This window comes from Cervus canadensis, chromosome 26 (assembly GCF_019320065.1).
Source record: "Cervus canadensis isolate Bull #8, Minnesota chromosome 26, ASM1932006v1, whole genome shotgun sequence".
NCBI lineage: Eukaryota > Metazoa > Chordata > Mammalia > Artiodactyla > Cervidae > Cervus > Cervus canadensis.
In genome coordinates, this window is record NC_057411.1 from 19,796,851 (window position 1) to 19,811,447 (window position 14,597).

Below are 14,597 nucleotides of genomic sequence, written 5' to 3' on the forward strand. Positions count from 1 at the left end.
AGAAATTTAGTTAGATTTCTGATCAAGTATTCTCCAAAGGGCATGCAATTATACAGATTGCAAATAGCATTCAAAATTGGAAAAGATTGGCATGTTATCACTTGCAGGTTTCATTGGTCATGGTGAAATAAAATACATTGCAATTTTAGCCACCCAGGAGAACAATGGAGAGAGAATGTATACATTTTAGAATATTAAAAAAAAAAAAAAAACAAAGCTCAAAGCAGAATTTATTACAGTTTTTAGGATGTTCAAGAGATTCTATAAGAGCAAGTATGCATTTCAGTGCATTTTGTAAAATGTTTTCAGAGTGGAATGTGTCCAAGAGACTATCACTGGAAAAGATATTAATTATTAATTCAACACTTTGAGCAGTGAGTACTATGCTAATCAAAAGAACTTGCCTTACAGAACTGAATTCATACACAGTTAAAATATGTATAACAAAATTTAACTATAAGAAAAGGCATCTAATAATTGTATAATAATTATTTTGCAAAGACAGGTTGGGACATTAAGAGTTGGAACTTCATAGAAGGGCCTCACGATTAGTGATGAGCTGATTGAGAAGATGCGGATTAAATCAGACCTGAAAGATTGGTAAAGTTTGGATAGACTCAAACCACCATTAGGTTAAGGATGGAGAAAGAAACAATGAATAGAGAAACCTTACAAAAGTGCTAAAACATTCCTCATGTAATGATTATTGATATAGTAGGAGTCAATGAATAATTCAATATCCAAAAAGATGTTATTCAATAACAACATCTCAATATTATCTGAGAATTTATAACAATCAGCAAAAGGATGAAGCCCTGGGTTTGAGGTTCATTTTAGTTCTGCCATCTGTTTAATATTTATTCCCCAAGCATCAGTCAGTAGGTCACCAATTAAAAGATTTAATGCTACAAAATTTTAAAAACTGTTTCTTAAAGACTATTAGAGGAATAAAACAATAAAACATTGTTAATGACAACTGTAAATTTTCTATATCATTAAAAGTTTAATTTTCAAGTCAATCAGATTTCAAATCAAGTCACTGTTCAGGCTATCCTAAATAGTGAAGAAATGACCTAGACAACAGTAAGAATCTTCTTTCTTTATTATCAATTGTTCACTTCCCTCTGCTGCAAATTGAAAACTCTTCAAAAATAAAAGGAGAGCAATTTTAGGGCTCACTTTGTTTGTATCCCTTTTCCCAGGGATCATTGTACTTTGTTGTCAAATATAGAGTTGTGGACAATGACTTTACAATATACTTAGGAAAATAAAATATGTATACAACTAAATAATCAATTAAACACACACAAATATGTGCAACATGATTTGTTTTCTAAATGATAAATGACATATACATTCAGAATCATAGCATAAAAAATCATCATAGAATGAAATATATCAAGGTCATTAACTTGAGATTTAGAGGAACTTGTAAATTTACATACTGCTTTCTTACAAAATTTTAATGATGTAGAATTTTTTATTGATATTGCTGTTTGTTGCTGGAAACCTGTTATTCACGATCTTTAATTTCCACTCAGCAAAAATGTCCTATTACTTAACAATTAAGAGAAATAATTAACAATGACTACTAACCATTGGTGTCTACCCAAATATCTGCAGAATCCAAACTATAGAAAAAAAAGAAAGAAAATCAAAAGATATTAGTGCATTTATCTGCTTCATCATGTCTCTAATATATTTTTTTAAAAAAACCTGATAATATAAACTAGGAAATTAAAGCCAAAGTGTCTGTCTTTTTAGAAGTGATTCAGGGACAAAGTATCTTAAATTGTATTAAAAATAATACTTCAAAATTGCCTTTCCAATAAAGAATTGCAAAAGGCAAAATTGATAAAGCATATAACGAAATAGCTATTACTAAATAGCTACTACTATTCCTCTACGATCTACTTGGCATAGATTAGAAACCTAATCTCCACATAGGTTTTTCAGAACCATGCAATCATCAAATAAATGTGATTATGTAATTTATATTGAATTGTGAGGCAAATAATTACCTATAGTTAGCTTTAACCTAGCAAACTGCCTTCTGACTTTCCTCTGCTTCTTTTTTCTGATTCCAGAGTTCAATTTGTATGTATCACCTCAGTTTGTATGTATCACCTCTAGTCTGGATTTTTTATTAATACTTTAAGTGCTTCTCTAAGGCACTTCACAAAATCTTTAACTGAATCTACACAGAGCTATTAAATTGTCATTCTACTTTCTCTTTATTTACACAGACTTGATGTGAAGCTATTGGAATTTTTTCAATCAAGTGTAATATAAACATCAGGCACTTTCTATAAAATGGACTGTTTCAGAAATGCTCATTTAGCACCAATTTAGAAATTCTGATCTAATACTTTATATTGTGAAATTTGGATGAAGAGATATTATCATTAAAATTCCACATTTTCCAGGTGCCTCAGAGATGCATGGAACTAAGGATCCAGTTTTAAATAGCTGACTACTTGTCTTTCAGAGATATTTGACTTAAGAAAGGATTCGGAAATTTGTGAAATCTTCATTTCTGTTCCATAGAGTTAGAAAAACCAAAAGGACTGTGTGTGTGTGTGTGTGTGTGTGTGTGTGTGTGTGTGCTGAGTCATTTCAGTAATGTCCAACTCTTTGGAACCTTATGGACTATAGCCTACCAGGCTGCTCTGTCCATGGGGATTCTCCAGGTAAGAATACTGGGGTGAGTTGCCTTGCCGTCCTCCAGGGGATCTTCTCAATCCAGGGATTGAACTCGCATCTCTTATGTCTCCGGCATTGGCAGGTGGGTTCTTTACCACTAGCACCACCTGGGAAGCAGAGCATTTTGCCTAGGAAGAAGAGTGTTCTACCTTGAACCAGATAATTTTGCTTTCCAAGCGCACAGAGTATGAGCAGCTCGCTCATCAGTTCAGTCGCTCAGTCGTGTCTGACTCTTTGTGACCCCATGGACCACAGCATGCCAGGCCTCCCTGTCCATCACCAACTCCCAGAGTTTACCAAACTCATGTCCATTGAGTCGGTGATGCCATCCAGCCATCCCATCCTCTGTCGTCCCCTTCTCCTCCTGCCCCCAATCCCTCCCAGCATCAGAGTCTCTTCAAACGAGTCAGCTCTTCACATCAGGTGGCCAAAGTATTGGAGTTTCAGCTTCAGCATCAGTCCTTCCAATGAACACTCAGGACTGATCTCCTTTAGTATGAACTGGTTGGATCTCCTTGCAGTCCAAGGGACTCAAGAGTCTTTTCCAACACCACAGTTCAAAAGCATCAATTCTTCAGTGCTCAGCTTTCTTTATAGTCCAACTCTCACATACATACATGACCACTGGAAAAACCATAGCCTTGACAAGATGGACCTTTGTTGGCAAAGTAATGTCTCTGCTTTTTAATATGCAGTCTAGATTGGTCATAACTTTCCTTCAAAGGAGTAAACATCTTTTAATTTCATGGCTGCAACCACCATCTGCAGTGATTTTGGAGCCCCCCCCAAAATAAAGTCTGCCACTGTTTCCACTGTTTCCCCATCTATTTGCCATGAAGTGATGGGACCGGATGCCATGATCTTAGTTTCTGAATGTTAGGTTTTAAGCCAACTTTTTTACTCTCCTCTTTCACTTTCATCACGTGGCTCTTTAGTTCTTCTTCACTTTCTGCCATAAGGGTGGTGTCATCTGCATATCTGAGGTTATTGATATTTCTCCCTGCTATCTTGATTCTAGCTTGTACTTCCTCCGGTCCAGCATTCCTCATGATGTACCCTACATATAAGTTAAATAAGCAGGGTGACAATATATAGCCTTGACGTACTCCTTTTCCAATTTGGAACCAGTCTGCTATTCCATGTCCAGTTCTAACTGCTGCTTCCTGACCTGCAAACAGATTTCTCAAGAGGGTTTCATAAGGAGTACTGTTAAAGAATCAAGGGAAAAAACCCTACTCCCTAGTCGAAACTGATTTCTTTTTGTTTTCTACTGTCTTACTGTAGTAAATACAGAATGAATAGAACCTCTCCTTAAAAATATCATCACATGGAAATCTTTTTGTTTTCTGGTGAAGGGAAAAGCTTTATTAACATGACACCAAATGCAAAAACCATAAAGGGTAAAAGATTGATAAATTTAACTACGCTAACATTTAAAATATTTAAAGTCCTAGAAGAAAAGGATGCAAGCTGATCTCTAAACTCCATCCCAGACACACCCAGAGGAGCTCACAGATAGGCTGTAAAATAACCACAGAGACTTTTCCAGCTCCTGCACATGCATCCAAAGCACATAGTGGATACAAACTACCCACAGGGGTTTCCTCAAGTAACCTTAGGCAACTAGGAGTCCATAAAGTGTTCATAAATATTCTACACATATGTACATCTGATTATATGTATTATGGGAAGACTTGCACAATAGAGCCTATTGCTATGTAAATTGGAACAACCGCGCATATGTATGTGCTCAAATGCCCATTTGCATTTCCTTTCTTGATTTGTGGCATGTACAAGCTGTATTTGCACAGAGCACAACCAAAAGGAGGAGACGGAGATGGGAAGCATAAAAATGGGGAAGCCAAGAGGGATCATTTTGACAACTACTTTGGGGTCAGCTTGCTCCCATATCTTGGGAGTGTCTGTTTAATAAAAGATCTGTCTAGTTGAGTTGCAACTGAGCTAAAACTTGTCTGTTATTTTAAACCCTTTATTCTGTAGTTCTAAATTTTTGTTGCAAGGAGACAAGAACCAAGGGAGAGGAATAAACCAACCTGACATAATGAATAAGCAAAAAATAGAAAAGGAGCAAAGAAAATTAACATGCAACTCACACACACACACACACACACAATCATTCAAAGGTTAATAAATTTCATTCAACCTCATAAATAATGAAAGATTTGCACTGGAAAGCTGGGACTAGGACTGAAATGCAACAGGTGTTGCTAATAAAGCCATACTCTCTGTTCAAGCAGACTGATCGCTCCAGACTGGTTAATAAAGAGCAGATAACCAGAACTTCCTATGTACCCAACTCCACCAGCTGCCCTGTCACCTAATAACAACATAAACTGAGTAAAAATAGAGAAGTGGGGGGAAAATGCAATCATAATTCTTTAAAATGTTACCTAATATTTCCTGTAACAAGACATAACTAAGATTGCTTAACTAAAAAATTACTAAAAATCAGATTAGTAAATCTTAACAACCTTTAATGGAATTAGATATGAACATTTTCTAGAGGAAGTTCTTTCCTTACAAGATAGGAGTAGTTCATTAGATCTGATTCAAGTAGATCAAAGTTTTTCCTTAATGGGATGGGATGGGGAGGGAGTTGGGAGGGGGGTTCAGGATGGGGAACACATGTAAATCCATGGCTGATTCATGTCAGTGTATGGCAAAAACCAATACAATATTATAAAGTAATTGGTCTCCAACTTAAAAAAAAAAAAAAAAAGTTTGTCCTTAATATTTTAATGTTTCCTGTTTATCTTTTAAAATTTTTTAAAGAGTGCTTCTGTGATGGCTATCCAAATTTTCTCTTATATTCATACTTTTGTCATATAAATTAATATGTGTTAGAAAGTGGTAAAAATATTTGAGATTGGAGACTAGTAGACACAATCTGTTTTCAATTACCACAACCCACTGAAAAGGTTGATTATTGAAAGTGAGGGTAAATTTTTTTTTTTTTAATTGGAGGCTAATTAAAAGGCACTTAACTCCTTGGAAGGAAAGTTATGACCAAACTAGACTGCATATTAAAAAGCAGAGACATTACTTTGCCAACAAAGGTCCGTCTAGTCAAGGCTATAATTTTCCAGTGATCATGTATGGATGTGAGAGTTGGACTATAAAGAAAGCTGAGCCCTAAAGAATTGATGCTTTTGAACTGTGGTGTTGGAGAAGACTCTTGAGAGTCCCTTGGACTGCAAGGAGATCCAACCAGTCCGTCCTAAGGGAGATCAGTCCTGGGTGTTCATTGAAAGGGCTGATGTTGAAGCTGAAACTCCAGTACTTTGGCCACTTGATGCAAAGAGCTGACTCATTTGAAAAGACCCTGATTCTGGGAAAGATTGAAGGCAGGAGGAGAAGGGGACGACAGAGAAAGAGATGGTTGGATGGCATCACCGACTCAATGGACATGGGTTTGGGTGGACTCTGGGAGTTGGTGCTGGACAGGGAGGCGTGGTGTGCTGCAGTTAATGGGGTCTCAAAGAGTTGGACACGACTGAGTGACTGAACTGACCTGAAATTACTTTACTATATTGTACTGGTTTTTGCCATACATTCACATGAATCAGCCATGGGTGGACATGTGTTCCCCATCCTGACCGTCCCTCCCACCTCACTCCCCATCCCATCTCTCAGGGTCATCCCAGTGCACCAGCCCTGAGCACCCTGTCTCATACGTCGAACCTGGACTGGCGATCTATTTCACATATGATAATATACGTTTCAACGCTATGCTCTCAAATCATCCCACCCTTGTCTTCTCCCACAGAGTCCAAAAGTCTGTTCTTTACATCTGTGTCTCTTTTGCTGTCTTGCATATAGGGTCATCATTCAGTTCAGTTCAGTTCAGTTCAGTCGCTCACATCTGTCTGACTCTTTGCAACCCCATGAATCACAGTATGCCAGGGCTCCCTGCCCATCACAAACCTCCCGGAGTTTACTCAAACTCATGCCCATTGAGTCGGTGATGCCATCCAGCCATCTCATCCTCTGTCGTCCCCTTCTCCTCCTGCCCCCAATCCCTCCCAGCATCAGGGTCTTTTCCAATGAGTCAACTCTTCGCATGAAATGGCCAAAGTACTGGAGTTTGAGCTTCAGCATCAGTACTTCCAATGAACACCCAGCACTGATCTGCTTTAGGATGGACTGGTTGGATCTCCTTGCACTCCAAGGGACTCAGAGTCTTCTCCAACACCACAGTTCAAAAGCATCAATTTTTCGGTGCTCAGCTTTCTTCACAGTCCAGCTCTCACATCCATACATGACCACTGGAAAAACCATAGCCTTGACTAGATGGACCTTTGTAGGCAAAGTAATGTCTCTGCTTTTTAATATGTTATCTAGGTTGGTCATAACTTTCCTTCCAAGGAGTAAGTGTCTTTTAATTTCATGGCTGCAACCACCATCTGCAGTGATTTTGGAACCCAAAAAAATAAAGTCAGCGTCATCATTACCATCTTTCTAAATTCCATATATATGCGTTAATATACTGCATTTGTGTTTTTCTTTCTGACTTACTTCACTCTGTATAATAGGCTCCAGTTTCATCCACCTCTTTAGAACTGATTCAAATGTATTCTTTTCAATGGCTGAGTAATATTTCCTTGTGTATATGTACCACAGTTTTCTTATCCATTTGTCTGCTGGTGGACATCTAGGTTGCTTCCATGTCCTGGCTATTATAAACAGTGCTGCGATGAACATTGGGGTACACGTGTCTCTTTCAATTCTGGTTTCCTCAGTGTGTATGGCCAGCAGTGGGATTTCTGGGTCATATGGCAGTTCTATTTCCAGTGTTTTAGGAAATCTCCACACTGTTCTCCATAGTGGCTGTACTAGTTTGCATTCCCACCAACAGTGTAAGAGGGTCCCTTTTTCTCTGCACCCTTTTCCAGAATTTATTGTTTGTAGACTTTTTGATAACAGACATTCTGACCGGCGTAAGATGGTACCTCATTGTGGTTTTGATTTGCATTTCTCTGATAATGAGTGATGTTGAGCATCTTTTCATGTGTTTGTTAGCCATCTGTATGTCTTCTTTGGAGAAATATCTGTTTAGTTCTTTGGCCCATTTTTTTATTGGGTCGCTTATTTTTCTGGAACTGAGCTGCAGGAGTTGCTTGTATATTTTTTAGATTAATTAAAAAACAATCCACTTCATTTATTTTTAAATAAAGCTTTATGTTTCACCAGAACCTGAAAGCCATACATTCCAAAAGATTAAAAGCCAGTGGTAAGTGTTCATGTGTCACTATAAATGATCTATTTAAGGGGGAAAAATCATGACAAAGAAGGCAAAAAAACAAAAACAAAAACAAACTACCAAGCAATGAACTTGAATAATGGACCTTTAGGAGAGAAAATCAGATCCTAGTTAAACCATAAATTGAGATGCTGCATTATTCACTTTCTATGCAGCCATGTATATATTTGAACTGCTATTTGTTAGTGGGTGGTTCCATAGTGAGACTGCATAATGTGCAAAGATATTTAAGCAATTCATCAGTGATATTAAGTATTACTTAATGTGTTGCAGAATGCTATAACTGGCACGTGGTAACACTCTCATAAATTGGATTTAGAATAATAATCTCTGTACTAATGGAGCAATTACTTTCTAAGAAAAAGAGAACACTTTGAAAAACTCCTTTGGTCTTAAAACCATGCTGACTTTTACTCTCCACAGAAAATTTAATCTCCACTGCTTTTAAAATTATGTGTATCATTTTGAAGAAGTAGTAAGCAAAAAAAAAAAAAAAAGCAACAAATGTGAAACAAAAGTTTGACGTCTATACTATAAAAGAAAGCCAAACAGATCTCATTTGTCAAAATCTGGAGGTGTGGGATTTTCAGCATTTTCCCAGTGCTGAGCCGAGCAAGCAGTAAAAGCTAATCACATTACATACTTTTCTTTGGAAGAGACCATGCAACCTCTGTCTTATGGCTCTTTTATTCCCCTACACTAGTGCTTAAAATGTCTCTCATTCAAACAATGCTTAAGAGATTTATCTTCTATCAGTGATTATTTTCACTGTGACATCTTCACCAGTGAGCTGCTAACAAAAAAACTGAGAAAAGTGTGCTTAAAAGGTATAAAATACCACGGCACAACATGCCGTTGAAAGAAAGGACACTTAGAGACTTCATGCAGCTACTCAACTGATGCTGCATTTTTTTCCCACCTAATTCACATTTGTCTGAAAAGTTAGGGGGGCTTGAAGGGCAATGTTTATTTTACCTTTTGTTTTCCTTTTAAGAAAGAAAATGAAGATACAATTATAGGCTGTTTAATAACATTTTTATTCTTTTGGGTCTTCCAAAAAATTCCCCAAAAGTATACATGCTAAAACATCAACACATGGCTAGAATATCCATGATCTATCTACTTGTCTATCCATGTATTGAGAGACATGAGTGAGGTTCAGAGAGCAGAGCTACTGAGGAAATAATGGGATCTGAGTGAAATCAGTTTAATAACAGCTGAATACAGGTAGTGCATGATCTTCTTCCTAATGTTCATGTATTGTAAGCTGTTCAGTTAAACTCTTTAGACACTGAAACTCTCGGAAACAAGAATTCAGTATGATGATGTTTTAAATGCCATACTTTGCTGAGTCATTTAAATGTGTTAAACTAATGATCTTGTTCTCTGATGCTACCAAAAAAAATGATATTTGACCAAATTATGACAAAAGTAGAATTTAAGATAAATTTTCTATGGATATCTGCTAGTCATGAGGAGCAGTCAGATTAGTGAATCTGTTTTCATTTTCATGGCAACTCTGAAAGATGCCATGTTTTGAAGGCAAGTACCAGAAGCCAAAGGCCGTCTAAATCTGCCTGAACAATAAGATTTAACCTAACAAATTCAACAGATTTTAATGTTCCTGATAATGAGATAAATATTGTTGGAGTGAACGTCCTTCTCCTGACTTTATGTCTTGGCTTGAAGGAACATCAGTTAGGGTAACTCTCCATTCATTTTTCCACCCCAAAATTCAGTCCCTCCGAAAGAAGTACATTTTCACTTGGGTAAGTTCGGGAATGCACTGTAGGTGTGCCAAGCTGAACCTGTCTCTTCTTCTGTCTTCTGAGTATCTTCCTGTCCATAACATTTTCTCTGGGTGCTCCAATCTACAGCAGATGAACAGTGGAAAAGGCTTTGCTCTTGTTTGGGAGGTCAGGGAGTTGTCAGGCTCTGCCTTGGATTAGTCTATGTGGTTTGGCACTTGGAAATACATTTTGGTCATACACATAAACCAATTCTTCAACATTTATAAAGCAATAAAACTGCTTTCCCTCCCTGGCCCCCACCTATCCGTCTTTGCTTCAACTGTCAATTTGTTAAGAACTTATGTGAAAAATAAATATTTTTGTATTTACCTTCTCAAGCTCCAATAAGTATGCTAATTTAAAACTAAACTGTGAAATAGATATGGTCCAAGAAAGAAGAAATGTTGCACTCATAAAATCCTATTCACGGTGACATTTAAAAAGACACAATTTTTATAAGAAATAAAGTTTTTTTTTTTTTTAATAAGAGCTATTTATGAAGGGGAGTTAATAATTAAAAGTGAAATGATCTATAAGATGGTAATATCTGTAATTCTGCTTACATGCTCACTATAATAACTTTTAGAATATTTTGTTCATAAAGAAACTTCCCCCTTCTCATAAAAATGCCTTCGCATAAGGAATGTGTTTAGATATTGAATGGACTTGCAAACAATGAGAGCAGATGACAGAGAAACTCTAACTAGGAAACCAGATTTATTGTAGTCATTTCTAATGTTAAGTTCTCATGGACTCCCACTGACCCTATTTCCAGGATTAGATTCAAGTTGAATCTAGGTTTATCACAGTAAATCACATCTGAAACCAAAATTTTAGGTTGGTATATTTATTTTTTATCTGCTCAGCTTTAACAAGATGTGTCTTCAAAATAAAGGAACACATGGAGCAACTGCTGATTTGGCCCTCTGGCAGAGCAAATTCAGTAGCTGTCTAATAGACATGACCCAACATTTTAGCACTACTGATGAAACTGAAACAAAGGAATGTGAAAAGAGGCATTATTGTAAACACATGCCTTAGAATTTTCTTGCAATTCATAAATACATTGTCTAAATTTTCAATATGTTCAAAGCACCTTCACTGTCAAGGAAAGTTTTGACACAGACATGAACAATTATAGTAAAATTAATAATGGGACAAGAGTTTGAGGATCCAAGAAATTCAAAATTACCAGATAAATTTTACATTTTGATAAGATTATGGGCTGTTGTTTAAAAACATCAGACAGTTCAGTTCAGTCTCTCAATCTTTCACTCAGTTGCGTTCGTCTATTCGTGACCCCATGGACTGCAGCAGGCCAGGCCTCCCTATCCATCACCTATTCCCAGAGCTTACTCAAACTCTTGTCCATAGAGTTGGGGATGCCATCCAACCATCTCATCCTCTATCGTCCCCTTCTCCTCCAGCCATCATTCTTACCGAGCACAAGGGTATTTTCCAATGAGTTAGTTCTTCGCATCAGGTGGCCAAAGATTTTCAGTTTCAACTTCAGCATCAGTCCTTCCAATGAATATTCGGGACTGATTTCCTTTAGGATGGACTAATTGGATCTCCTTGCAGTCCAAGGGACTCAAGAGTCTTCTCCAACACCACAGTTCAAAAGCATCAATTCTTCAGTGCTCAGCTTTCTTTATAATCCAACTCTCACATCCATACATGACTACTGGAAAAAACATAGCTTTGACTAGACAGACCTTTGTTGGCAAAGTAATGTCTCTGCTTTTTAATACACTGTCTCAGTTGGTCATAGCTTTTCTTCCAAGGAACAAGCGTCATTTAATTTCATGCCTGCAGTCACAATCTGCAGTGATTTTGGAGCTCAAGAAAAAAAATTATCTCACTGTTTCCATTATTTTCCCATCTATTTGCCATAAAGTGATGGGACCAGATGCCATTTTCTTAGTTTTCTGAATACTGAGTTTTAAGGCAACTTTTTCACTGTCCTCTTTCACTTTCAAGAGGTTCTTTAATTCCTCTTTGTTTTCTTCCAAAAGGGTGGCATCATCTGATATCTGAGGTTATTGATATTTCTCCCTGCAATCTTGATTCCAGCTCATGCTTCATCCAGCTCAGCATTTCACATGATGTACTCTGCATATAAGTTAAATAAGCAGGGTGACAATATACAGACTTGATGTACTCCTTTCCCTATTTGGAAACAGTCTGTTGTTCCATGTTCTAGATCTAACTGTTGCATCTTGATCTACATAAATATTTCTCAAGAAGCAGGTCAGGTGGTCTGGTATTCCCATCTCTTGAAGAATTTTTCACAGTTTGTTGTGATCCACACAGTCAAAGGTTTTGGTGTAGTCAATAAAGCAGAAGTAGATGTTTTTCTGGAACACTCTTGCTTTTTCTATGGTCCAATGGATGTTGACAATTTGATCTCTGGTTCCTCTGCCTATTTTAAATCCAGCTTGAACATCTGGAATTTCATGGTTCACATACTGTTGAAGCCTGACTTTGAGGATTTTGAGCATTACTTTGCTAGAGTGTGAGATGAGTGCAATTATGCTGTAGTTTGAGAATTCTTTGGCATTGAATTTCTGTGGAATTGGAATGAAAAGTGACCTTTTCCATTCTTGTGGCCACTGCTGAGTTTTCCATTTTTGAGTGGCATATTGAGTGCAACACTTTCACAGCATCATCTTTTAGGATTTGAAATAACTCAACTGGAATTCCATCACCTCCACTAACTTTGTTCATAGTGATGCTTCCTAAGGCCCACTTGACTTCACATTCCCAGATGTCTAGCTCTAGGTGAGTGATCACACCATCGTGGTTATCTAGGTCATGGAGATCTTTTTTGTATAGTTCTTCTATGTATTCTTGCAACCTCTTCTTAATACCTTCTGCTTCTGTTAGGTCCATACCATTTCTGTCCTTTATTGTACCCATCTTTGCATGAAAGTTCCCTTAGTATCTCTAATTTTCTTGAAGAGATCTCTAGTCTTTCCCATTCTATTGTTTTCCTCTTTCTTTGCATTGATCACTGAGGAAGGCTTTCTTATCTCTCCTTGTTATCCTTTGGAACTCTGCATTCAAATGGGTATATCTTTCCTTTTCTCCTTTGCCTTTTGCATGTCTTCTTTTCACAACTATTTGTAAGGCCTCCTCAGAGAACTATTTTGCCTTTTAGCATTTCTTTTTCTTGGGAATGATCTTGATCACTGTCTCCTGCACAGTGTCATGAACTTCCGTCCATTGTTCTTCAGGCACTCTGCCTATCAGATCTAATCCCTTGAATCTATTTGTCACTTCCACTGTATAATCGTGTGATTTTATTTAGGTCATACCTGAATGGTGTAGTGATTTTCCCTACTTTCTTCAATTTAAGTCTGAATTTGGCAATAAGGCATTCCTGATCAGAGCCACAGTCAGCTCCTGGTCTTGTTTTTGCTGACTGTATAGAGCCCTTCCATCTGTGGCTGCAAAGAATGTAATCAATCTAATTTCAGTGTTGACCATCTGGTGATGTCCATGTATAGAGTCTTCTCTTGTGTTGTTGGAAGAAGGTGTTTGCTATGACCAGTGTGTTCTCTTGGCAGAACTCTGTTATCATTTGACCTGCTTCATTTTGTCCTCCAAGGCCAAAGTTATCTGTTACTCCATGTATCTCTTGACTTCCTTCTTTTGCTTTCCAGTCCCCTGTAATGAAAAGGACATCTTTTTTGGGTATTAGTTCTAGAAGGTCTTGTAGATCTTCATAGAACCATTCAACTTCAGCTTCTTCAGCATTAGTGGTTGAGGTATAGAGTTGGATTACTGTGATATTGAATGGTTTATTCTGTTGCTTTTGAGATTGCATCCAAGTACTGCATTTTGGACTCTTTTATTTACTATGATGGCTGCTTCTTTTCTTCTAAGGGATTCTTGCCCACAGTAGTAGATATAATGGTCATCTGAGTTAAATTCATGTATTCCAGTCCATTTTAGCTCACTGATTTCTAAAATTTCGATGTTCACTCTTGTCATCTCTTGTTTGACCACTTCCAATTTGCCTTGATTCATGGACCTAACATTCCAGGTTCCTATGCAATATTGCTCTTCACAGCATTGGACTTTATTTCTATCACCAGTCACATCCACAACTGGACATTGTCTTTACTTTGGCTCTGTCTCTTCATTCTTTCTGGGGTTATTTCTCCAGTGATCTCCTGTAACATATTGGGCACCTACCAACCTGGGGAGTTCATCTTTCAGTGTCCTATCATTTTGCATTTTCATACTGTTCATGGGGTTCTCAAGGCATGGTTTGCCATTCCCTCCTCTAGTAGATCAGGTTTTGTCAGAATGCTCCGCCATGACCCACCCATCTTGGGTTTCCCTACACAGCATGGCTCATAGTTTCATTGAGTTAGACAAGGCTGTGGTCCATGTGATCAGTTTGGTTAGTTTCTGTGATTGTGGTTTTCATTCTGTCTGCCCTCTGATGGAGAAGGATAAGAGACTTATTGAAGCTTCCTGATGGGAGAGTCTGACTGAGAAGGAAACTGGGTCTTGTTCTGATGGGCAGGACCATGCTCAGTAAATCTTTAATCCTATTATCTGATGATGGGTGGGGCTGTGTTCCCTCCCTGTTGTTTGACTTGAGACCAAACTATGGTGGAGGTAATGAAGATAATGCAACCTCCTTCAAAAGGTCCCAGCCTTGCATTGCTGAGCTCAGTGCCCCCGACCTTGCAGCCACCATCAACCCACGACTCCCGTAGAGACTCCTGGACACTCATGGGCAAGTCTGGGTCAGTCTCTTGTGGGGTCACTGCTCCTTTCTCCTGGGTCCTGGTGCACACAGTTCTGTT